The sequence below is a fragment of the Canis lupus genome, chromosome 17 (genome assembly GCF_011100685.1).
Source record: "Canis lupus familiaris isolate Mischka breed German Shepherd chromosome 17, alternate assembly UU_Cfam_GSD_1.0, whole genome shotgun sequence".
Classification (NCBI taxonomy): Eukaryota; Metazoa; Chordata; class Mammalia; order Carnivora; family Canidae; genus Canis; species Canis lupus.
In genome coordinates this window covers 51,940,182-51,963,121 of record NC_049238.1, presented here as the reverse complement: position 1 = coordinate 51,963,121, position 22,940 = coordinate 51,940,182, and the positions used below count along the sequence as shown (strand labels likewise).

The 22,940-nt window shown below is 39.3% G+C and overlaps 1 non-coding gene across 1 annotated transcript; it reads right to left on the bottom strand.

Annotated features, from left to right (window-relative positions):
• Nucleotides 1–22,217: 22,217 nt before the first annotated feature.
• On the bottom strand, nt 22,218–22,318 carry MIR8842 (microRNA mir-8842). Its single transcript, NR_128788.1, is given in 1 exon segment — nt 22,218–22,318. It is a non-coding gene; the product is annotated as a microRNA mir-8842 (primary transcript).
• Nucleotides 22,319–22,940: the final 622 nt, after the last annotated feature.

The following is a 22,940-nucleotide window of genomic DNA, read 5'->3' as shown; positions in this document are numbered from 1 at the left end:
CTTTAAAGTACATACGTATTTTTTGAATTGCTTATACTTGGCTTCCAATTCCACACTGATATGTTTGCTATCATCTGGAATGTGTCTTTTTTCTGTTCTTTATTTAAATCTTAATTATTCTTCAAAAATCATTTCAGTCTTTACTCACTGCTTCCCCCCTCCATGTTCTTATACCTTGTGAGGTCAGTGTTCATACTAAAGTAACTAGTCTCTTCTTTTTTTAAAATATTTTACTTATTCATGAGACACACACTCATGAGAGAGGCAGAGATATAGGCAGAGGGAGAAGCAGGCTCCCTGAGGGGAGCCCCAGTGTGGGGCTCAATCCTAGGACCCCAGGATCACACCCTGAGCTGAAGGCAGACACTCAACCACTGTGCTACCCAGCAGTCCCTAACTATTCTGTTTCATAGGCATAATTTTTCTCTTTCCAATTAGATTCTCAACTTGTGAAAAGCAAGATGGAGGCTTATATTCTCAATCTCTCTTCCTTTCTCCTTGGGGCATCTTTAAATTTCCTTTAATAATTTTTTTCTTCACTCATTTCCATCTTGTCAACATTCATGAGAAAGTCTTTCGCTGCTTCTGGGTACATTAAAAAAATTACTGCTTACTCCCCTTTAAAGTTCTTATAACTTTATAACTTTTTAATCCATTATGAACATATGAAAATCAAATCTTAAAAAAAAAAAAAGAAAGAAAATCAAATCTTAAAAGACAAGGAAAGGGCAGCCTGGGTGGCTCAGCGGTTTAGCGCTGCCTTCAACCTGGGGCCTGATCCTGGAGACCCGGGATCGAGTCCCACGTCGTTTGGCAGTTGGTTATAATCAGCACAGTGATTTCTCCCCATCAGTATGGAAATCACCCAGAGATAACCAGTATTCAGTTTTCTAAAATATTTGCCTTTGCCTAAAAAAACAAATCCTAAGTGCATATGACCATAAGGAAAAAGAGAGGGCAGAGAAACAAAGAACAGAATAACCCATTTAATTCAAGAGCAAGGTGAAACTTGCAGAGCAAAACTGCAGGATGCTCTCCTTCATCAGAAAGGGAATGGAGACATACTATAATCCCAACATAGGGATGTTACCCAATTTAATGCAAACACTTTAGAGAAGTTGAAAACACTGAGATATGGGACTGATAACACTAGGAAAGTGGTTCTCAGCAGGCTACATAGTGTTGATTGTAGTTTATACTATTCTAACCTGTGTTTTCCACACAATTGGCAAGCTTAGGTTTCTCTAAGTAGAAGCAATCCAACAACTTAATGTGTATAATGTTTAACAATTTATAAATTACTTCTGTATCTATGTTCAAACTTCTGTCCAACTTCACTCTAAAAAGAAAACCATCCAGATAGTGAGTGCTATATGTAGGACCAAAGAAGGTACCAGATTTTGACCTTTGATGTTCATTATTTCACTTGATCTTCACCCACAACAAGGTACATTATGTGTCATCCTAGCGTAGTGGGGACATAATAAATACCCTCCAAGTTTCTAGAGATGAGGGAAATGCTTGTGTACATAAGTAGGATCACAAATCAGAATGGCCACCTATGTTATGGAGGCCCATGTGACAAGGAATTGAATTCTGTTAACAACCATGTGAGTGAGCTTAGTTCATCTTCCCCCAGTCAAGGCTTCAGATGAAGCCAAGGGACAACTTGACAACAACAACTTCATGAGACTCTGAGGTAGTGGCATACCCAGCTAAGCTGCTCCTAGATTCCTGACTCAACAGAAGTTCTGAGATAACAAATGTTTGCTGCTTCAAACCGCTAAGCTTTGCGGTAAGATGTCACATGGCAATAGGTAATACAAGATTTGATAAACAATGACAACTAGTTCCGCCATACAAATCATCTGTTGCCACATCTTTCCTCTTATCTATCCAAACAACAAATGTGCAGTTTGAAGTAGGTCACGGCTTGAGAAGTTCTTCAAGAACTGGACCTCAACAGTAGATAAAAGGGTTTTTTATGTCTGGCTTGCATGTATACTGCATTATGAAATCCAAGAACTATTTGACATTTATTCTCCCCTACCTCAGTTTCCCTTCTATACACATGGCAAACATGCTGAAAATGGAAAATAAGAGTTGTTATTTTGGGTTAAGATGGAAAAGCATGTAGCCAGCACAGAGTCAAAATAGGGGTGCTAAGACCTGCTAGGCATTTGATTTAGTACTTTACCATGGTCAAGGGTATTTGGCTTGAAATAAAAGCCCAGTTCCCAGCCATAAAGAACTTCAAGACTTTTAATGTGCCTAGGACATTTCTACAATACATGCTTCATCAGTTCAATACTTTGAATGCCCACAACTTTCAGATCCAATGCGCTCATACCAAAAACTGGCTATTCTTTGAACCTGAAATTTTTCAGAAGCTATAAACCTGGATTGTGCCCATGGTAACAGCTTGACTGTGAAGAATACTTGGGACTTTTGGCTGAATTATCTGGAATTTGGCTGAATTGTCTGAGAAATTGCTATAAAAACTAGTCTCTACTATTCTGTTTCCTATAGTTTTGTGAACTTCGTTCAGTCTGGTTAATACCATTATTTAAATTAAATATTATGAATAGCAGTTTAAAATGTTATTTTACCTCAAATATGCAGTACTAGATTCAGGTTTAGTCCATTCTCAGTTACATCTTAGCAACTCAGGTCATTAGATGCACTCACTCACTCTGGGTGTCTATTTACTCTAGACACTGTACTCGACTGGTGCTTTGACAGGGTATACAGTCCTTGCCCTAGAGGTATCTACATTGTCAGGAGACAATAATTAAGAATACTTCTGATCCGTGTTATAAAAGGAAGTTAAAGGGACTACTGAAAACAACAGGGTGGGAGGGGACCTAATCAAGTCAAAGAGTGGGGGATGGTTAGGAAAGGTTTCCCTGAGAAAGCAATATTTTCTTTGATACCTGAAGAATATAAGTTATCTAGCAATAGGGAAAAGAGGGTGTATGGGCCAAGTGTAAGAACCCCAAGATGAGCCACTTTGGCATAAAGACTATTTTGAGATAAAAGCAGCTGAAACCCAGCAGATTCAGGAAAAGCTCTTTACCTCCCCCTCAACTGCCTAAATTTACATTGGCAAGAAGAGCCTGTACCAGGAAGAGATCTACTAACAAAGATTCCTCTTTACCTAATAAATTTACCTACCTAACAGGGCAACCTTTGTTTTCTAAACATCTCCTCTCACCATCCTGCTAAAGATCTTCTTCCCCTTCCTTTCCTTAGACTCCTACCCCTCTCTTTAACTCAGAATGTCTTATAAGCTTCAAATCACCCAACTGTCTTGGAATTTCATGTCCGTGTGGAGTCCCATACATATGAAACTAAATATGTTTTCACCTGTTAATCTGTCTCATGTGAATTTAATTTAGTCCACCTAGAAAAACCTTGGACCAAGGAAAATTTCTTCCTTCCCAATGAGGAAAACACATGTGCAAAGATTCAGATGCAGGAAGGAACTCTCAGAAACTTCAGAAGGTAGAGATGCATACAGTTGGAGGTCAAAGGAGAATGGCAAGGAAGAGAGATGAAGTTGTAGAGACAGATGGGGCTAGATCATGCAGGACATTAGAGACTACAGGAAAGATTTTAAATGTTATCAATGAAAGCCTTCAAAAAGGGTAATATGATTCAATTTACATTTTGAAATCACTCAGGTTGCCATATGGAAAATGGATTGGAGAGACTGAGAGTGGATAATGGGAGACCAGTAAGGCAGCTAATGCGCTAATCCAGATGAAAATATGGTTGCTGCTTAAGACTAAGGTAATGCAGTAAGAAGAGAGTAGGCAGATTTTGAAACTATTTTCAGTTGTTTTTGATAATGGACGTGGGGAGATAGACTGAGGGAAATATCAAGGATAACTTTGGTACAAGCAACTGGGTGGATGGTAATGTTATTCACTGAGCTAAGGAATCCTGTGGGAAGGGCAAACTTTTTTTGGGTGGTGATGAGGAGGGGTAAAAGGGGTGATGAGTTCTATTTTAGACACATTAAATTTGTAATGCCTTTGAAACACTCAAATGACTATGTCAAGTAGGTTATCCATGCACATCAAGATTAGGAAAGGTCTGGTTAAATAAAGAAATTTGGAGCAGTTGTTCATATAAATGGTAATAGAAATCATGGGGCTATAAGATATTACCCTAGAGAGAAAGGGCAAAGTGAGATGAGAAGAGGATCCAAGACCCAGACCTGATGTATGTGAACATTTTTAAAAGTCAGGTAGAGGAGAAGAATACAGAAAAGGAGGGAGATAAGAAGCCATAGAGTCAGGAAGGAAATCAGAAGAAGAGTATGGCATCACAGAAATCAAGGGAAGATAGAACTCCATATAATGAGTGGAATGGTAGCCCCCCAAAAGATATGTCCACATTCTAATCCCTAGAATCTTGGAGGGCACCTTACTTGGAAAAAAAGTCTTTGCAGATGTGACTAAATTAAGAACACTGAGATAAGCAGATCATCCTGGATTATCCCAGTAGGCCCTAAAATCATTGACAAATGTCCTTATAAGAGAAAGCAGAGAAGAGAAGGAGGCAATATAACCATGAGGTAGAGATCGGCATGATTTGACCACAAGTCAAGGAATGCCTATAGCCACCAGAAGCTGAAGAGGCAAAGTACAGAGTTTCCCTCCCCTAAAGCCTCCAGAGGGAGTGTAGTCTGGATGACACCTTGATTTTTTACTTCTGGCCTCCAAAAACTGCAAGAAAATACATTTATGTTAATTTAAGCTACCAGTTTGTGGTAATTTGTTACAATAACCACTGAAAACTAATAAATCCAGTATGGTGGGTATGTTGAAGGCTTCTGAAAGGTCAAGAGGAAGGCTGAGGAATATCCATAGAATTTAGGACACAGAGGTCTCTGATGACCTTAATGAGAGTGGTTGCCATGAACATAAATGAAAAGGAAAGCCAAATGGAGGGTATGTGAGTTGCATGTGACAGAAGTATTAGATAACTCTTTGGAGGAATCTAGCTGTCAAGAAAAGGGACATGAATGGACAAAAACTAGAGTGTGAGAGGTCCCTGGAAAGTATATTTAATAACTGGAGAGTCTAGAGCTTGTTTAAATGTTCATAGAAATGGTCTAGTGGAGAGGAAGAGGCTACAAAAACCAGAGAAAGAAGGAATGACTGATAGTGCAGGCCATGGGAAGGCAGGAAGGGATACTGAACTACTCATGTTTTGAATAGCTCATACATTCCCTGATTCAAAATCTAAATGCCGGGAATTTTTAATTAGTAATATAGGTAGTTGCAAGATGAGCACGTAGTGAGAGCTGAGAGAAGAAAAGCATCAGGAGAGAGATTTTATCCATCACAAAGCCATATGAAACATCTTTACTCCATGGCAGGATATTTACTTCCCTGGTGGCAAGAATGCTTAGGGTCTTGTTGGGGAGGAAAAAAATTTTCTCGACCTTTCAAGATTCTTCTAGTTGGTCTAAGAATCAAATTGACACGAGACAGATTAGCAGGAGAAAATCAAAAGTTTAACATGTATACCTCTTGTAGATATGGGAGAGACCCATGAAAACTCAGTAACTCATCAAAATGGCTAAAGGCATGACCTTAAATACCACCTCCAGCTAAAGACAAAAAATCTTTGGGGTGGAAAGTAAGTTATGGAAGTTTACAAGAAAAGCACAGTAAACAAGGGTAAGGTTGTTACACAGATTTAAGTCTGCTTTAAGATTTAAGTCCATTCCTTCTCCATTAATAACAGTTTCAAGAGATTTGGAGTCATCCCCTTCTTCCTGGTACTGAGGGAGACACTCTTACAATGAATGGAGATTTCCCTTATAAAAGTAAGTGTCTTGGGGCACCTGGGTTAAGCAATCAGTTAAGCATCAGCCTTCAACTCAGGTCATGACCCCAGGGTCCTGGGATGGAGCCCTGCATTGGGCTCCCTGTTCAACAGGGAACCTGCTTCTCCCTCTCCCCCTGTTCCTTCCCCCATACTCGAGTTCTCAAATGTGCCATGATCTCTCTCATAAATAAATAAATAAATAAATAATCAATCTTTTTTAAAACATAAATGTCTCTGCTTAGTTTTAAGAACTTCTTTTAGATCTGTAGTTTCTTAAAAAATAAACAGCTTGAAATAACCAATATACCAAAGGGGCATTTTTTGGGGTGGCTAAATTTGCTCCCTTTCATTCCCTAAGTATAAGTCTCCCTGCCTGGACAGTTGCTGGATAAACCTACCCAACTCCAACTTTCTGGGTTTCTTTTTATTTCCTCTTCTAAGTTTTTGCAGTGTCATGAGTGTGTGTGTGTGTGTGTGTGTGTGTGTGTATTTTATTTTAAAGTGACATAAGCAATACAAGAAATAATTTCATAAAGACTTTTAAATTCATATAGAATATATTTTTGTATATACCATGTTATACTTTGCACTAAAATAATTTCTCTGTTTCCTTCTTCAACAGTCTTCTTTTACTAAGTAAATAAACCCATCAGCTTTTCTCCATTATTTGGTAGAAGATCCAGGTGGTAGAAGCAGGATGAGCTTTTTCAGAGTGACGTGGGAAGAACATGTAGAATACATACATGGTGATTAAAAAGCAGGTTCCAGGTCAGTCTCTAATTTCCATTTCATTTGTTCTTGGAGAGGCTACATGGACTTAACAAAAGATAAATAAGTAACACCTTGGTAAACTTTCCTATACTGACCTCAATACACAAATGCTCCATTAGTTATCTTCCTTTTGATGCAAGAAAAGGGCTTGCAAATAGAGTATCAAAGCCTTTGTTAAGCACACAGAAAACTGAGCTTACCTGCAATTAGAAGCTGACAAGTCACTTTCAAAAGCTTATTAGCATACTCAAATAGGATTAAGAATGCAGTTAGCCAGTGTCCAGAGGCATATTTTTATTCAGTAGTTTTCAATCTCTAGAATACATTAGACTCACTAGGAAACTTTTCCACATCATACCTTTCAGACATTATAATTTGTTAGGCCCAAGCCAACGCCCAACATTTGTATTTTTGCTTGTTAACTGCCATAGGTTATTATGAGTATAGAAAGACTAAAGACTAAGAACAATTCTTCCAACAAAGTGGCAAATTCTATGCGGAATAATCCAAATCTCAATGACCCTAATTCCCACATCAGCAGTTCCAAAATTAGTGACTGCTCTTTGCAAAAAATAAACAAAAAATACAGCCAAATAAATTCATTTCTCTGAGAAGACCTATTTAACTCGAACTACCAAGCATTTCCCTAATCAATTGCCTTTATTATTCATTTATTACATTTTTAATCTAACACCTATTAACCCACAAGCTTTTAGAAACACTGCCTCAAGGATGCCTGTGCCATTATACTATTGGCAATGTATAAAACAGACATAAAATGCACTCCATAAAGCATATAAAGCACTTCTAAGGTAGAATAAACACACTTGCCTAGTCAGTGGTAAGCTCTCTGTATCCCAGAGGTATGCCCTCAAGTTCTACTTATCCAGGTAAAGGCCATCAATTGTCCTCCCGGGATAACATCAAATGGTGGTCATTACAGGACCCTGACTTCCCCATATCCAGCTCCAGATGGATATAAGCTATTAACAGGGGAAACACTCTGAACTCTTTAGCAGATTATGCTAATTGAAAACATTGTTATGGGCAAATTATTACAAATGAAATAGGTGTAACTTTTCTCAATCACAAAATAAAGGCCTCTAAATGTCTTAGACTAATCTGTTGATACTTTGTCTTTTAAATGCACAATAATATCAGAAATGCCACTATAGAAATTTGAATACAACCTCTGCCTAAGGTCTCTCCTACGTCTACCCCATTTCACATTTGATTATAAATATACTTGAGTATTTACTATTCATTTGTTTTGGGCCCAGTCTACTTATAACCTCAGAAGTTTCTTGAGGGCAAGAATCAAGTCTTTATAGCTTTTAGTATGCCTTGTGCCCACCAGGTCCTCAATAAATAATTTGTTGACTAAGTGCCATTTTCAGAAGGCTGTATTCTAAATCTCATTTCCTAGGAAGGAAGCCCATGCCCTTAGGGGCTATGATCTGTGGTTGAGCATTCCTTATTGAGTATTAACAGATACTCCCCGCAGCCAATGACAACATGACTCAGGAATCTGTTTTTGACAGGTTAAATTACTCTTGAGGAGGCAAAAATTCCTACTTCTATTCTAAGAAATATTTTTATATGTTCTTGTTTACTATTTTAGCATTTAATAACACCAGGTGGATTTAATAGTCTCATCAGGAGTTGTAGGCTAGGGATAAAAGCTTGCTACCGTGCAATTATCTAACCTGGAAGAAATTCATACCATGGATTCTCAACAAATATCACCAAAAGGGACTGCATGCTCATTTTATCTGATATATTTTTGGAAAAAATATAAAGTGGGAAGAAAGGAGCCACCCACTCTAAATACATATGTAATGAGGGTGAGAAAACTGTTTTCACTACGAGTTTTTACAGGAAAGGTGTACCGTTTTTGAGGGGAGAAACTCCTTGAAAATTAATTTGGGGTAGAAGAGTCCTTGAAGGACCAAGGTAAGAGTACGACTCCATGGAAGAGAGGGAAACGTTTCCCTAGGGGACTGAGGGGGAACACAGTGCTGGAACATGACAAAGAAAAACAAGGAGTCAAAAGTAGTACCTTTCAGAGAGCGGGGAGGCCTGACACTGTGTAATGTGGTCTCCACTTTAAGACTTTTAGTGTTCAGCAAACTACTGGGGCCATATTAAGCTTAGGAGCAGATGGATTTTTTGGTGTGGAATCACTGAAGAGGCAGGATTTAATGTCTAAATTGTAGAGGCAGACCAGAAGTCAGTTGTGAATTGGGAAAGTACTTGAAGCAAATTGATCCAGATTGTCCAAGGGAAAAAGAGGGCACCAGAAGACATCCAGTTATAAAGAGGAAACAAGTAATCTACCCAAATACAAAGGGAAAAGACACAAATAAAATAATGGCTCTTCTAAATACTTCACACTAACATTCTCTCTTTTATGTTCACAACAATTCTTTGACGTAGGTGCTGACATTATCCTTGCTTTTCAGATTAATCTGCCACCATTCAAACATTTATTAAACACCTTGCCTAAGGGATAATACAGTCAGAGCAGGAATTGGGGCTTAAGTTCAGGTCTTCCTGTATCCAAAGCTCATGCTCTTAGCTACTACCCTACACTCTTACACTTCCCAGTTGAGCTCCAGAATACTTATGATATAAAATGCTAAGTTTTCTCAAATATTGTTAATGGAAGTAGGGGAAGCAGGATGAAGAAAAATGCTATTCAACAAAAGGATTAGGTCTTTGGAAGGAAAATATGAACAGGGTCATACCACATGCTGGTGTATTTAAATAAAAATAAACTCTGTTCTCTGTCATAAACATAAAAGCTCCATTTAATTTGAAGCTTGCTAGTCCTTTTAGGATGAGAATGCAGACCCCCACAAATATGTATATAATCCCTTATGCATAATTCCAATATCCAGAAAGCTCTAAAAACTAAGAATTTTCCATACGCTTTCTGTCAAAACTCAGATGACATTAAAACTTGAACTGATGCGAAGCTATATTAGCTTGCATTTATCCATTTAGTGTGAATACTCTTGTTTTGCTCAGAAATACTACTGTGTGTAACTAAGGGTGCTGCAACAGACCATGGGGGTATTACATAACACACAGAGAAAGCATCTCTAAAATTTGAAAAATTCTGAATTCTGAAACTCATCTAGTCAAGGTTTTATACCTTCTATAGACTTGTATTCCAAAGTATTTTAAAAACAATTTCTAAGAATGATTAGTTCAGAGGTACTTAATCTTCAGGATCTCACAAGACAGTAAATTTTCAAAAATATTTTGAAGGCAACATAGAGTTACAATTTTAAAAAAGATTTTATTCATTTATATGAGAGAGAGAGTGAGCGAGAGAGAAAGAGACAGCACATGAGTGGGGGTAGGAAGGGGATGGGGAAGAACAGAGGGAGAGGGAAAAGTAGACTCCCCACTCAGCCGGGAGCCTGATTGTGACTCAATGGGATTCCGGGATCATGACCTGAACCAAAGGCAGATACTTAACCCGCTGAGACACCCAGGTCCCCCTAGAGTTACAATTTTTAAAAACTAAGTAAGGATAACAAAAATATCCTTATCAATATCACTTTAATTTTTTTTCAATTTTTATTTATTTATGATAGAGAGAGAGAGAGAGGCAGAGACATAGGCAGAGGGATAAGCAGGCTCCATGCACCGGGAGCCCGATGTGGGATTCGATCCCGGGTTTTCAGGATTGAGCCCTGGGCCAAAGGCAGGCGCCAAACGGCTGCGCCACCCAGGGATCCCTCAATATCACTTTATAAAAGGGTATTTTCAACACCAGAAAACACAAGAAGACCTTAATTCAATGCAAAAGACAGTTCTTTAAATTGAATAAATTTAACTTTACAAAAAACACTATAGTCCTAATTTTTCTTATTTCACCACAGGCTGGTGAAAATTCATTGGAGACCAGCACCTTTCTGGCCAGAGGCATAGAGCTCAGTTGGCTACAAAAAAATTGCTTCAGGAAATGATTAAAAAATGCAGTCCCTCGGGATCCCTGGGTGGCGGCAGCGGTTTAGCGCCTGCCTTTGGCCCAAGGCGCGATCCTGGAGACCCGGGATTGAATCCCACGTCGGGCTCCCGGTGCATGGAGCCTGCTTCTCCCTCTGCCTGTGTCTCTGCCTCTCTCTCTCTCTCTCTGTGTGACTATCATAAATAAATAAAAATTAAAAAAAAAAATGCAGTCCCTGAGGCTCCATCCTAGGGGAAGGTCTCGGGGTGGGCCATACCTATATCATGTTTTAGAAAGCTTGTGGGTTGTCTCTGATGTACAGCCAAGCTTCAGAACCACTGGTCTAGTCTATAGGATCTAGTTCCACCTTTTTTATTTCCCTCTCGTCAATTCTTTTCTGAGGGAGTAAGAGGAGCAAAACTGCTTCCATGTAGGGAATCTGACCAACCCACTGTCTTTTATATGTTATTCCTCCTACAGTCAATGTTAGACCAGTTCATCAACTTGCAAACTGAGGTTGTTAGCAGTGGAACAACTGAAATTAGGTGGTAGAAAAGCCTGCTGAAGCAAAACTCCTCCATGAAAAGGTTGGCTTCCTGAGTTTCTTTCTCTCAACTCAAAGATTCTATATGATGCCTAAATTCAGCACAGGTATACTTGTCTTTGCCAGAAAAAAAAATAATTTAAAAAATGTATGTGTGTATGAATATATATTTAAACATATATGCATGTGTGTATATCTATCTAATTCTTCATAGCTGTCTTCTGTGTCTAGCTGCTAATAAGCCAGGTCTATGATTTTGACTTTCATTTTTCATTTTTAGAGGGATTACAAAAATTACTAGTATTACCTCAAACAATATAATGACAAATCATGAAAACAACGGAAAATCCACAGTATACCTGATGTCTAATGCAGCAGGCTACATTCTCCAACATTCCAATAAGATAAAAATTAATTCCAAAAATTTCCTTTTTTGGCAAAAAAAATTATCTTATTCTCTTGTTACTGTTTTTAAAAAATCTTAAGAATACACATAGCTAATACCTTTTAAAACAACAAAACTTTCAATAAGCATTCAAACATCTGTCCCAGGGACGCCTAGGTGGCTCAGTGGTTGAGCATCTGCCTTCGGCTCAGCGTGATCCTGGGGTCCTGGGATAGAGTCCTGCATCGGGCTCCCCACAGGGAGCATGCTTCTCTCTCTGCCTATGTTTCTGCCTCTCTCTGTCTCTCATAAATAAATAAATAAAATCTTAAAACAAAAACAAAAACCTGTCCCAACTAAAAAAATTAGTGGAACCTTCTAGAGCAAGGTTAAATGGCCAGTGACAGGGGAGACAAAAAGGACATATAAATAACTCCTATTCTCATGGGGTTAATCACTAAATCCTATTTCAACAGAATCCCTTCACCTCTAAGCTTTGCAGATGAAACAGCTTCTCTCATTTGATTTGACTTCCAATTATGAAACAAGAATTGTTTATGTCACTGTGTATTGCTGATTACCTGAATTCAACACCATGCTGGCAGCAAAGGAGGTAAATCTTTCATGATTTGCTCCATAACCGGTTTACTTCCTATCCTCCTAGACCAAATTCAGCCTTCTTCTAAAGCCAGAATTCTAGTATTTAATTAATATATAGCAGTGGTTCCCGAAATTTATTCCCAGGCCCAGCAGCATCCTCATTACTTGGGAACTTGCTAGAAATGCAAATTCACAGTCCCACCCCAGACCTATTGAATCAGAAACTCTAGGTGGGGCCCAGCAATCTGTGTCATAATAAGCCCTCCAGCTGATTCAGAAACACTCAACTTTGAGAACCACTGATAAACAATAAGGAAAAAAATGTGATTCCTTCTGTTGGTCCAAAGCCAGGGGTGCTGTATATTCTATCTTCATATGAAATAAAGACATCCAATTAAAAGACAATCTCCTTAAAACTCCTATCCTCAATCCAATGTGTTTTATTTTTGTGAGCTAAATAAGAAAACAAGCTGCGTTCTGAGATTTAGTAAAAAATGTACACTTAACAAGCATCAGTTCCCTTCTAGCTTGATTTCACATGATACCATTTATATCTTCTTACATCTAAAGTTCCAAAAAAGAACCTTCATAATGTAAGCTTCGGACACTTCAGGAATTGTATAATAAAACATCAACTAGGTCTGAATATATCAAGCTTATTAGAGAAGAAAAGTGGAATTATTTTCTACATCTCAGAACTGTATTCAATAGGGAATTAGAGATTTCTTTTCACCTTTATACTTCCAAGTTAACATAATTAAATCAGAACACTCTATTATTTAAAAGTTCTAGCTAGGCAAAGTTTCACTGCACTACTTTTTGCTTTGGTGGGGATAAAACAGAGCCCTGGGAGGCCCATTTTGTGTATCTGCAAGGCTGCAGAACAAAACAGTCACATCTGTTCAATGCTGAAACAAAGGATGTGTAAACCCTCAGCACTTGCCTAGGTAATAAAAAGACACCAAGAACACCACCATCAAACAAAAGCAATTACATATTGTTCTACTCATGTTTATACTAAAATCACTATGTTAAAACTTTACTTCCCCTAGTATTATTGCATTTTAAAGGAGGGCAAGACCAGCCTCCAGTTCAGGAAGCACCACCTTTCAAAAAGCAGATAGTTCCCATGCAACTGTTTCAGAGCACAAGACAGCCTCCTAATGATTAGTTTACAAGTAGCTCAATACACTAAACGGAACAAAAATAGCACCAAAGATAAACCACAGACCAATTTCCATGCTATAGATATACACTTTCAAATAAGACATGAGCAAAAAAGTCAAGCAACTTATTTAAAAATAAAACCATAACACTGATCACCAAAGTTCAGCCCAGAAATGCAAGGATAGTCTGAAATTGTGAAATATAAAATGTATTTTTTTATATTAACAGGTAAAAGGGAAAAAAAAACCTAAACGAGTATCTCAGCAGTTCCCAGGATACATATATTATGATTCTACCTTTAAAAATGTTTCTATACAAAAAATATATATAAAAAAATAAAATAATAAAATAAAGTAAAATGAGAAGTAAAAAAAAAACTTTTAAGTAGTGAACTTTTTACTTTATGTGTTAAATATTTCTGTATTTTTTCTATCATTTTATAGGTGCTACCTTATTAAATGGGTATTATTTTACAGTCAGAAACAAAATCAGTTTAAATAAGATGCCCACACAGCTAGTAAGTGGCATAGTGAAACTTAGGGAAGCTGGTTTCACTGTCTCTAAATCTTGAACTGTTAGGATCATACTGTTAAACTGATAAACGCCATTAAATTACAATATTAATGCGTCAAAAAAAATGTTTCTATATATAAAAAAAGTCTAAAAAGCAAAAAACCAGAATGTTTTGGGTAGCAAAATTACAGATTTTTCTTTATATTTTATTTTCTAATTATTATAAAGAAGAATGTGGCTTCTTTTATAATTAGGGAGAAATGTTTTCATGTATACATATTTAATTCTCTTTCTTATTTTCCTCATGTATGTACATCACATGCAGACTACAGGGCTGGAATTACTGCCTCTTGAGGTTCATCAGCTCACTTCTAAGATGTGCAGTGACAAACTGCCCTATCTTCATTATTTTTAAAGGTCCTCCAATAGCAACACAGAAAAAACATAATTAGGTAAGTTAAAAAATATGAAAAGTGTGATTACAATTGAAAATAATATGTACTCACTAAAAAATACTACAAGTGAACATGAAAAAGAAAGCAGCTACTGAAGCCATGGGGCGATCATTTGGAAATGTTGTTTTCGGTTGTTTCGCTGTGTTCAAAGTATTTTTTAAACATACAAAATTGAGTAAAAAGGAAAAAAAGCCCTGCCAAACCCTTGCAGGGGCCACTCTTCCAATCTTTGCTACTGTTGTTATGTATTCACCTGACATCAAAAGATGGGCAGCTCCTCAGACCCTTTCTTCTTCCTTAAAACCCTACTTCAATTCATGTATTCATATATTTTTTAAAGATTTTATTTACTTATTCATGAGAGACACAGAGACAGAGAAGTGGCCCCCTGCGGGGAGACTAGGGACTCATCCCAGCACCCCAGGATCACGCCCTGAGCCGAAGACAGATGCTCATCCACTGAGCCACCTAGGTCTCCCCATTCACATATTTCTTGAAAATGTAACACAAACTCATGATTTGAAAAATGTTTTAAATATATATAAAGGCATATGGTGAAATCCTATCTCCACTCCTATTTCTTCCATTGGTATCTTATATTATCATTTCAGAATTTCTTTTTGTAACTATAAGCAAATATAAATAAATGTATATTCTTATTCCACCCTTCTTTCTCTCTCAGCACAAAAAGTAACCTACTAAATAGATGGCTGCGTGCTGTGCCCCCTATTTATTTATTTATTTATTTATTTATTGTGCCCCCTTTTTTACAACTATCCAATATTCCATGGTTTGCTTGCACAATTTACTTAACAAGTTCCCTGCTGACAAACACCAGGGTCATCCCTATCATGCTATTAGAAACAATAATGCCAAGCATAACCACATGCATACATCAAATTCATTTCTGAGTGTGCCTTTGATGAAGCTTCTGGAATGGTTCAAGATACTAGATGATTACAAGTTCACGAACACATTCATCAGGCTCAGAAGTTACCCCTTTTCTAGTTCTCATTATATACAGCATTATGTAGCAAAAGATGGAATGATTCCACTAAATCAAGCAATTGTACTCTTAGGGGATTCATCTCATAAAAATAAAATGACTAAAACACGCAGATGAACCCATTTCCATAAAAAATGATGAATGTACATAAAAAGTATAAAATATACCCATCAAAATGTGAACCACTGCCTTAGTTTGGTGGATCTATGGAATGCTTTGTAGCCCCCCCCCCTTTTTTGCCTATCAATGCTTTTTAATTTTATAAAAGTAATATACTATTTCTGTAATATAAAATTAAAAGCTATAAATAAAATGTTAATTCAAATTGAGCTGGATATATTTCTTTGGTCTGTCTTATATTTATACAGTGAGTGCTTCAGAGTTCCTAAAGTATGTTTATGTGCATCATTTAATTCTATACTAACCCTATGTATTTTCATTCTATCAAAATGGAAAGGGAAACAGATGGTTAGGCAGTTGTGCTCAAGGTCATTCAAATAGTAAGCCTGGCAGAGACAAATTTCAAACCTAGATCTTCTGCTGCAAAATCAGTGCACTACCAAAACCATAACTGTTGCTTCCTTAACTTTAATAATACTTTCGGAGTTAGTTACATAATTAGAATTTGATGGATGAATGAAAATTATACAGTATAAGGCCTCAGTCCTTAAAGCTCATATAATCAGATCTTCTTAAAGGGAGAATGCTAGCATACAACTCCCAAAACTCCAGAGTTAGGAGAGGGTGTGGGTGCTTCTACAAAAATCACCTAACTGGCAAAGTTAATGTCTAATATGACCCAAAATGAATGTATAATAAAAGCAATATCCTCTAAAGTTAGAAGATTCTCACTCTCAAAACAACCTTTGTCTCTGAATAAGCCATATTTTCAAGGGAGTAATTATAAAATATATTTTTTTAGGTTTGGGACTTATAGACCAAGATGGTAATAAGTTAACTAGAGTATATTCTTTCTCTCCAGTGTCTCTCCTTTCCTATAAAATTATACAGGTTATTTTATAACACATATGGAGACCACTGATAAACCTTGGTTTGTTAAGGTATATTTGTTTAAAGAGGAGCAGATAAATGGTGCTGGGAAAATTGGACATCCACATGCAGAAGAATGAAACTAGACCATTCTCTTACACCATACACAAATATAAACTCAAAATGGATGAAAGATCTAAATGTGAGACAAGATTCCATCAAAATCCTAGAGGAGAACACAGGCAACACCCTTTTTGAACTTGGCCACAGTAACTTCTTGCAAGATACATCCATGAAAGCAAGAGAAACAAAAGCAAAAATGAACTATTGGGACTTCATCAAGATAAGAAGCTTTTGCAAAGCAAAGGAAACAGTCAACAAAACTAAAAGACAACCTACAGAATGGGAGAAGATATTTGCAAATGACCTATCAGATAAAGGGCTAGTATCCAAGATCTATAAAGAACTTCTTAAACTCAACAGCAAAGAAACAAACAATCCAATCATGAAATGGGCAAAAGACATGAACAGAAATCTCACAGAGGAAGACACAGACACGGCCAACAAGCACATGAGAAAATGTTCCGCATCACTTGCCATCAGGGAAATACAAATCAAAACCACAAAGAGATACCACCTCACCCCAGGGAGAATGGGGAAAATCAACAAGGCAGGAAACCACAAATGTTGGAGAGGATGTGGAGAAAGGGGAACCCTCTTGCACTGTCGGTGGAATTGTGAACTGGTGCAGCCACTCTGGAAAACTGTGTGGAGGTTCCTCAAAGAGTTAAAAATAGATTTGCCCTATGACCCAGCAATTGCACTGCTGGGGATTTACCCCAAAGATACAGATGCAGTGAAATGCCAGGACACCTGCACCCCGATGTTTCTAGCAGCAATGTCCACAATGGCCAAACTGTGGAAGGAGCCTCGGTGTCCATCAAAAGATGAATGGATAAAGAAGCTGTGGTCTATGTAAACAATGGAATATTACTCAGCCATTAGAAACGACGAATACCCACCATTTGCTTCGACGTGGATGGAACTGGAGGGTATTATGCTGAGTGAAATAAGTCAATCAGAGAAGGACAAACATTATATGGTCTCATTCATTTGGGGAATATAAAAAATAGTGAAAGGGAATAAAGGGAAAAGGAGAAAAAAATGAGTGGGAAATATCAGAAAAGGAGACAGAACATGAGAGACTCCTAACTCTGGGAAACGAACAAGGGGTGGTAGAAAGGGAGGTGGGCGGGGGGTGGGGGTGACTGGGTGACCGGCACTGAGGGGGGCACTTGATGGGATGAGCACTGGGTGTTATTCTATATGTTGGCAAACTGAACACCAATAAAAAATAAATTAAAAAAATAAAAAATAAAGAGGAGCAGAGAGAGAGAGGGAGAGAGAAAATCTTAAGCAGGCTCCACGCCCAGCAAGGAGCCTGATGCAGAGCTCAATTTCACAATCCTGAGATCATGACCTGAGCTGATATCAAAAATTGGATGCCTAACAGATTGAGCCACCCAGGTGCTCCAAAGTATATTTAATTCATCATTCCTTAAACTATGTCTCATATAATCCTGTTCCAAAAGATAATTAGATGTATTGCAGAGGGGTGGAAAGGAAAAGTCATGGTTAAATACAATGCACCCCTTCTGGAGATCCACAAATCACAGTAAACATTAATATAATAAAGGCTCTAGAGAAGTCTTACATCATAGAAACCTTTGTTTAACCCAGCTTATTTTGACACAAAATTCTTCTACTACAGCCTAACTATTTGCATCATATGTTTAGACTAACTGCCTGGATAAAAGTAATTATTAACTGAACACCCACAATAGATACAGTAAAAATAGATAGTTCTTAAATTTTTCCTAACACAAAAATACTAATTCTTTTAGAAGTTCCTATGTTCAGTCTAGTGAACTCCTACCTCTTTACACACCAAAGCCTTGCTCAAATATTATCTCATTATCTCACCCAGTGCTCTCTATATTACTAACTATTCCTTTTTTCCTGGTTTTCTATAAAACCAGCATTTAGTTATAACTCTATTATCTCACTTAACACAGGATAAATCAGTTCATCCATCTGTCTCCTTGCTAGATGGTGAGCTCTTTGAGAGTAAGTTGGATTATATTTTCAGCACCTTGAAACAGTGGAGGGCACATATGAGCCTCACAATGAAGAAGTAAACAAAGTCACTACGTTATAACAGTTCCCCAGAATTCAATTCTTGTATTTCTGAACTGTTAGTGATACCTTGCCATCAGCTTGAGAACATTATGCTTTCTCCCTAAAACTTGCATCCACTATGGAACAGCAGTGGTCAGAGTTAACTCAGTTGTGGCAAGCCCTCTCGCCAAGCCTATTCACAGTTTTTTCCTTAGGTGATTTTTGTTTGTTTATGTCTCTGTGCCTTTGCACCTGCTGATCCCTGCTTGGAATGCTGTCTCAAAGTTCTATGCACCTGGAAAACATTCCTATGAGTCAGGTTAACGGAGAGAGGCTTAAAAGGAAGAGTTTAAGCACAGAGTTAAACAGAAATGTCCTAAAAGTCAATATGCTAGGGGATGTGAAGTGGGAGGGGGCACACCAGGTTTTACTTTGGTCAATTTATCATTCCAACCTGGACCTCTCCCCTGAGCTGTTAACTGTTTCTTTTTCTCAAATATAATATCAGGAAGGACAAGAGCTTAATCTATTTGTTCACCAGAGTCTAAAATAAAGCCTTGGTTAAGTAAGTGCTTAATAAATATTTGTTGAATAAGTGAACAAATTCTCAAAGAAGCTAAAAGAACATTCTACAGTGGGCTGCAAAAAGGGCTATCATGAAATAGACACCAGAGGTCATTTACAAGTACAGCTGATCCTCACTTTTTTATGGATCCTGTATTTGTGAATTCTCCTACTTGCTAAAATATCTTTGTAACCACAAAACCAACCCTCACGGTTGCTTTCTCTGTCGTCCACAGACATGCACAAGGTGCAAAAGTGGAGTCACCCCTCAAACAGATTCCCAGCTAAGGTAGAACAAGGTAGTGCTCTGCATTTGTGTTTCCAGTCTCATACAAGGATGACTAAAAGACACGGATGGCAGGGGGCAGTGGAGTATAGCACAAGAAGCTCTGGCTTAGGGGCCAGTCAGAGTTTGAATCCTAACTCAGGCACTTGTTCGAAGGTGGGCTCAGAGAAATCACTTAACACTTCTGAACCTCATTTTCTCTTTTGAAATAAAGAAAATAAAATTTACCAGGATGAACTGTATTTATATAAGATTATAACCTACGTAAGATATATACATGTACATATTTTCCCTAGGAGCATTGGTTCAGTATTTGCTAATTTAGTGCTCTAGGTGGCTTTATAGACCAAAATTACTGCAAATAATGAGAATTAAAGATAATTATTTATAATGAAATAACGGAAAGATATAGAAAACAATTATTTGGATGGAGTGCAGGCCAGTGTCAAGCTTCAGGAGATTTTGAAATAGAATCTCACTAAGCATATAAGGTGTGGAAAAGGCTTTCAAGAAGAGAGAAACAGTACAGAGAGAGACCCAAGTGTGTAAAACAAACAGACAGGTTTAGGAAATGGCGGGAACATGGGGTCACACTGCCTGTCGGTGCCCTACATACACCCTGCACTGCAGAACCTCTCCCTCTGCATTTAATTTTTGGTTTACAGGCCCCTCTCTTTAAACTGTTAGTTCCTTAAAGACAAGATCTCTAGGAAGAAATCATAGTTACAATCTTTTAAATCTGCAAATGAGTTATTACTAAGCACCAATACACCTGAAAAGACTGTAAAAAAAATACCTTTGGTTTTTCAACCACAGCCTTATGCCAACTTATAATAGCAACTAACTCATAGATTTGCAGTTTTTCCAGAACTTTTCTTTGATGACTGCTAATAATTCTGTAATTAATACTCTTTATTGTTCTCAATACCTGGGCATTTTTTAGAATAGCTTTAAGAGCTTCCTCTTTTTCATGTGATTTATTAACAGGGCTCAAACATATGGTCTATTAATGCAACGTTGCCTCCTCAGAGTAAAGATTCCTCTTAATTCACTCTACTAGACTTATTTCTCTATATACAAGGTACAGTCTTACCATAGCAAAATACAAGGAAAAATACACATGTATTACAAATAAGATAAAACAGTAAGACTTTTTTTTACAAAAACTTGCTAAATTCTGGCCAAAACACACTTTACATATCAAACTCATTGCTTACATTTCACCTCTGTGTACTGAGAAAAATAATTACAATTTATATGAATTCGTGAAACTACTTTTAGAACCTACAAAGTTTTGTACACGTGTATTTTCTCCTGCACACTCTCATACACACATAGCCTAAGGGGCCCATCACACTTAATCCAATACTTCTATTTCCTCAAAATAAAACCCTTACTGTCCAATATCTAAATTAACATTTTCTTTTTTATTTTTTTATTTTTATTTATTTATGATAGTCACAAAGAGAGAGAGAGAGAGAGAGAGAGAGAGAGAGAGGCAGAGACACAGGCAGAGGGAGAAGCAGGCTCCATGCACCAGGAGCCCGACGTGGGATTCGATCCCGGGTCTCCAGGATCGTGCCCTGGGCCAAAGGCAGGCGCTAAACCGCTGCGCCACCCAGGGATCCCTAAATTAACATTTTCAAAACTCTAAAGTGATAAGCTACTTTTCCCCATAAATTTCTTGGCATAATTTTATTTAGGCACAACACAGTTTGCACGATTATCTAGAACTGACATCATTATGTGGCTAGAACCAACATCATTAAAACACAGACTGATATACTATAAATGTGAATACAAATCCTCTGTGAATGGGGGAAAGAGAATATTGTTTTTAAGTAGTTTTAATGCCGTATTATCCATAGTCTGGGTGTGATCAAATCACATGGTGCTACACAGCTAAAATATGTCATATATTTTATGATAAAGTAAGGTGGACAGGCCCTTACATTGGAAACTCTCTGCTACTCCAGTTAAGCTTTTTAAGGTACAATGAAAAAAGAAAGAAAGGAGGAATAACGAAAACTGCCTACTTAAAATAACAATACATTTTAAATTGCTTGTGGCCAGTAAACCCTTCTCACGTCCATTTTCAGAAACTATCACCCAAACAACTACCGGGACAAAGATTTCGCAGAGGATATTACGACCAAATACCATTTTTAAGGAAGGCGAGAATAGTTCACCATTAACGAAACCGGTTAAAGTTCCCAATCTTGCAAAGCTCCCTGTACTGAGTATTCCGCGTCTCTGGCGTTCACCTTCCAGCTGCTTGGACCGAGCAAGTGGAAAATGTTAGTTTTCATGAGCGATGTGGATGAAATTTAGGGGGTGGGAGGGGCGAGGGACTCACTCGCAGAACAGAAGGCGGCAGAGAAGTGGCCTGGGTTCCTAACTCAAATTAGGTTTCAAGAACCAAAGCCGGAGTAAAGTGGGGAGGAGGAGGGAGTAGACGCAAAGCAAGTAACGCACCGGGGCCCGCGAGTGGGGGAGGGGTGAAAACGCGCACCTCCTCCGCCTCGCCGCCGGGAGGGGGACCGCGGGAGGCGGCGCCCGTCAGTTTGCCTCGCCGTGTGGCACCGGGGTAGTGAGGGGACTCGCAAGCCGGAGGGGTCAGTCCGGAGGAGGCTGAGGGGGCTCCGGGAAACTGCGGGGCGAGGGAGGGGAGAACGGGGCTAAGACCCCCTCACGCCCGCGAGAGGCAGAGGGTAACCCCAGCGGACGCCCCTTCTCTCCGACGGCCACGACCTGGGACCCTCCCCACAGGAGCCCGGACGGGCGCGCGTCGCCCCTCACAGCCCCGACGGCTGCGGAGGAAAGGGAGGCGCAGGGCGCCCCCAGAGCCCGGAGACAGACGCTTCCCGTGGGTCCCCCTCCCTGGCAGCCCGGCTGCCCAAGCCCACCTGGGCTGATCAGAAGCCCTTCCTCCAGATCGTACTCTGCCCCTCCTCCGAGAGCCTCAGCCGTCGCCGCAGAGGTCGCCGTCGCCAGAAGAGTCTCGGCCTCCAGTACCAAAGCGTGAGCCACAGCACGGGAGAAGCGCCGCTCGCCACTCGCCAGGTTACCCCTTACAGCACACTGGCTCCTTACTCCGCCCCCGAACCCAAGCCATTGGTTGCTGGGCACCGCCCCACTCGCCTATTGGGCCGGAGATGATGCCGCTCAGTCGCCTAGAAGGGCATGTGTGATGCTTATTGGTCCAGACGGGAGGCAGTTCCCGCCCACTCCTTCAGAAGTTCCAGCTTCCGATTGGTGTTAACATCTGTCTTTTCGCCGCCTTCGTTCTTTCTCTCAGGGTGGAGCGCCTCCTTTCGGGAGACACCAGCTCTGATTGGTTGAAAGGACACTACGCTAGTCTTGAATGGGCGTAGAGCCGAGGAAGCGTCCAGCCCCCACGTGGGGGAGGAACCCAGGGCGCCGCACCTCGCGGTTTGTTTACACGGGCTCCGGCTGGCGCTTCCTTCTATTGGCTGAGCCCGCGGCCCCTCCCAGCGGGTTGCGCCATTCAACCTAGCCGGGAGGGGCACAGGGGCGGGCCCCAGCGGGATCTCCCCGACTGTCCAGGGCCCCGGGAGGAGCCTTAGAACTAGGCTGGCGCTGGCGCTGCGCTTCACCCTCGGGAAGCTGCGGAGCTGGGCTCCCTGGAGGGGGTCGAAAGCAGCAGAGAGATGTC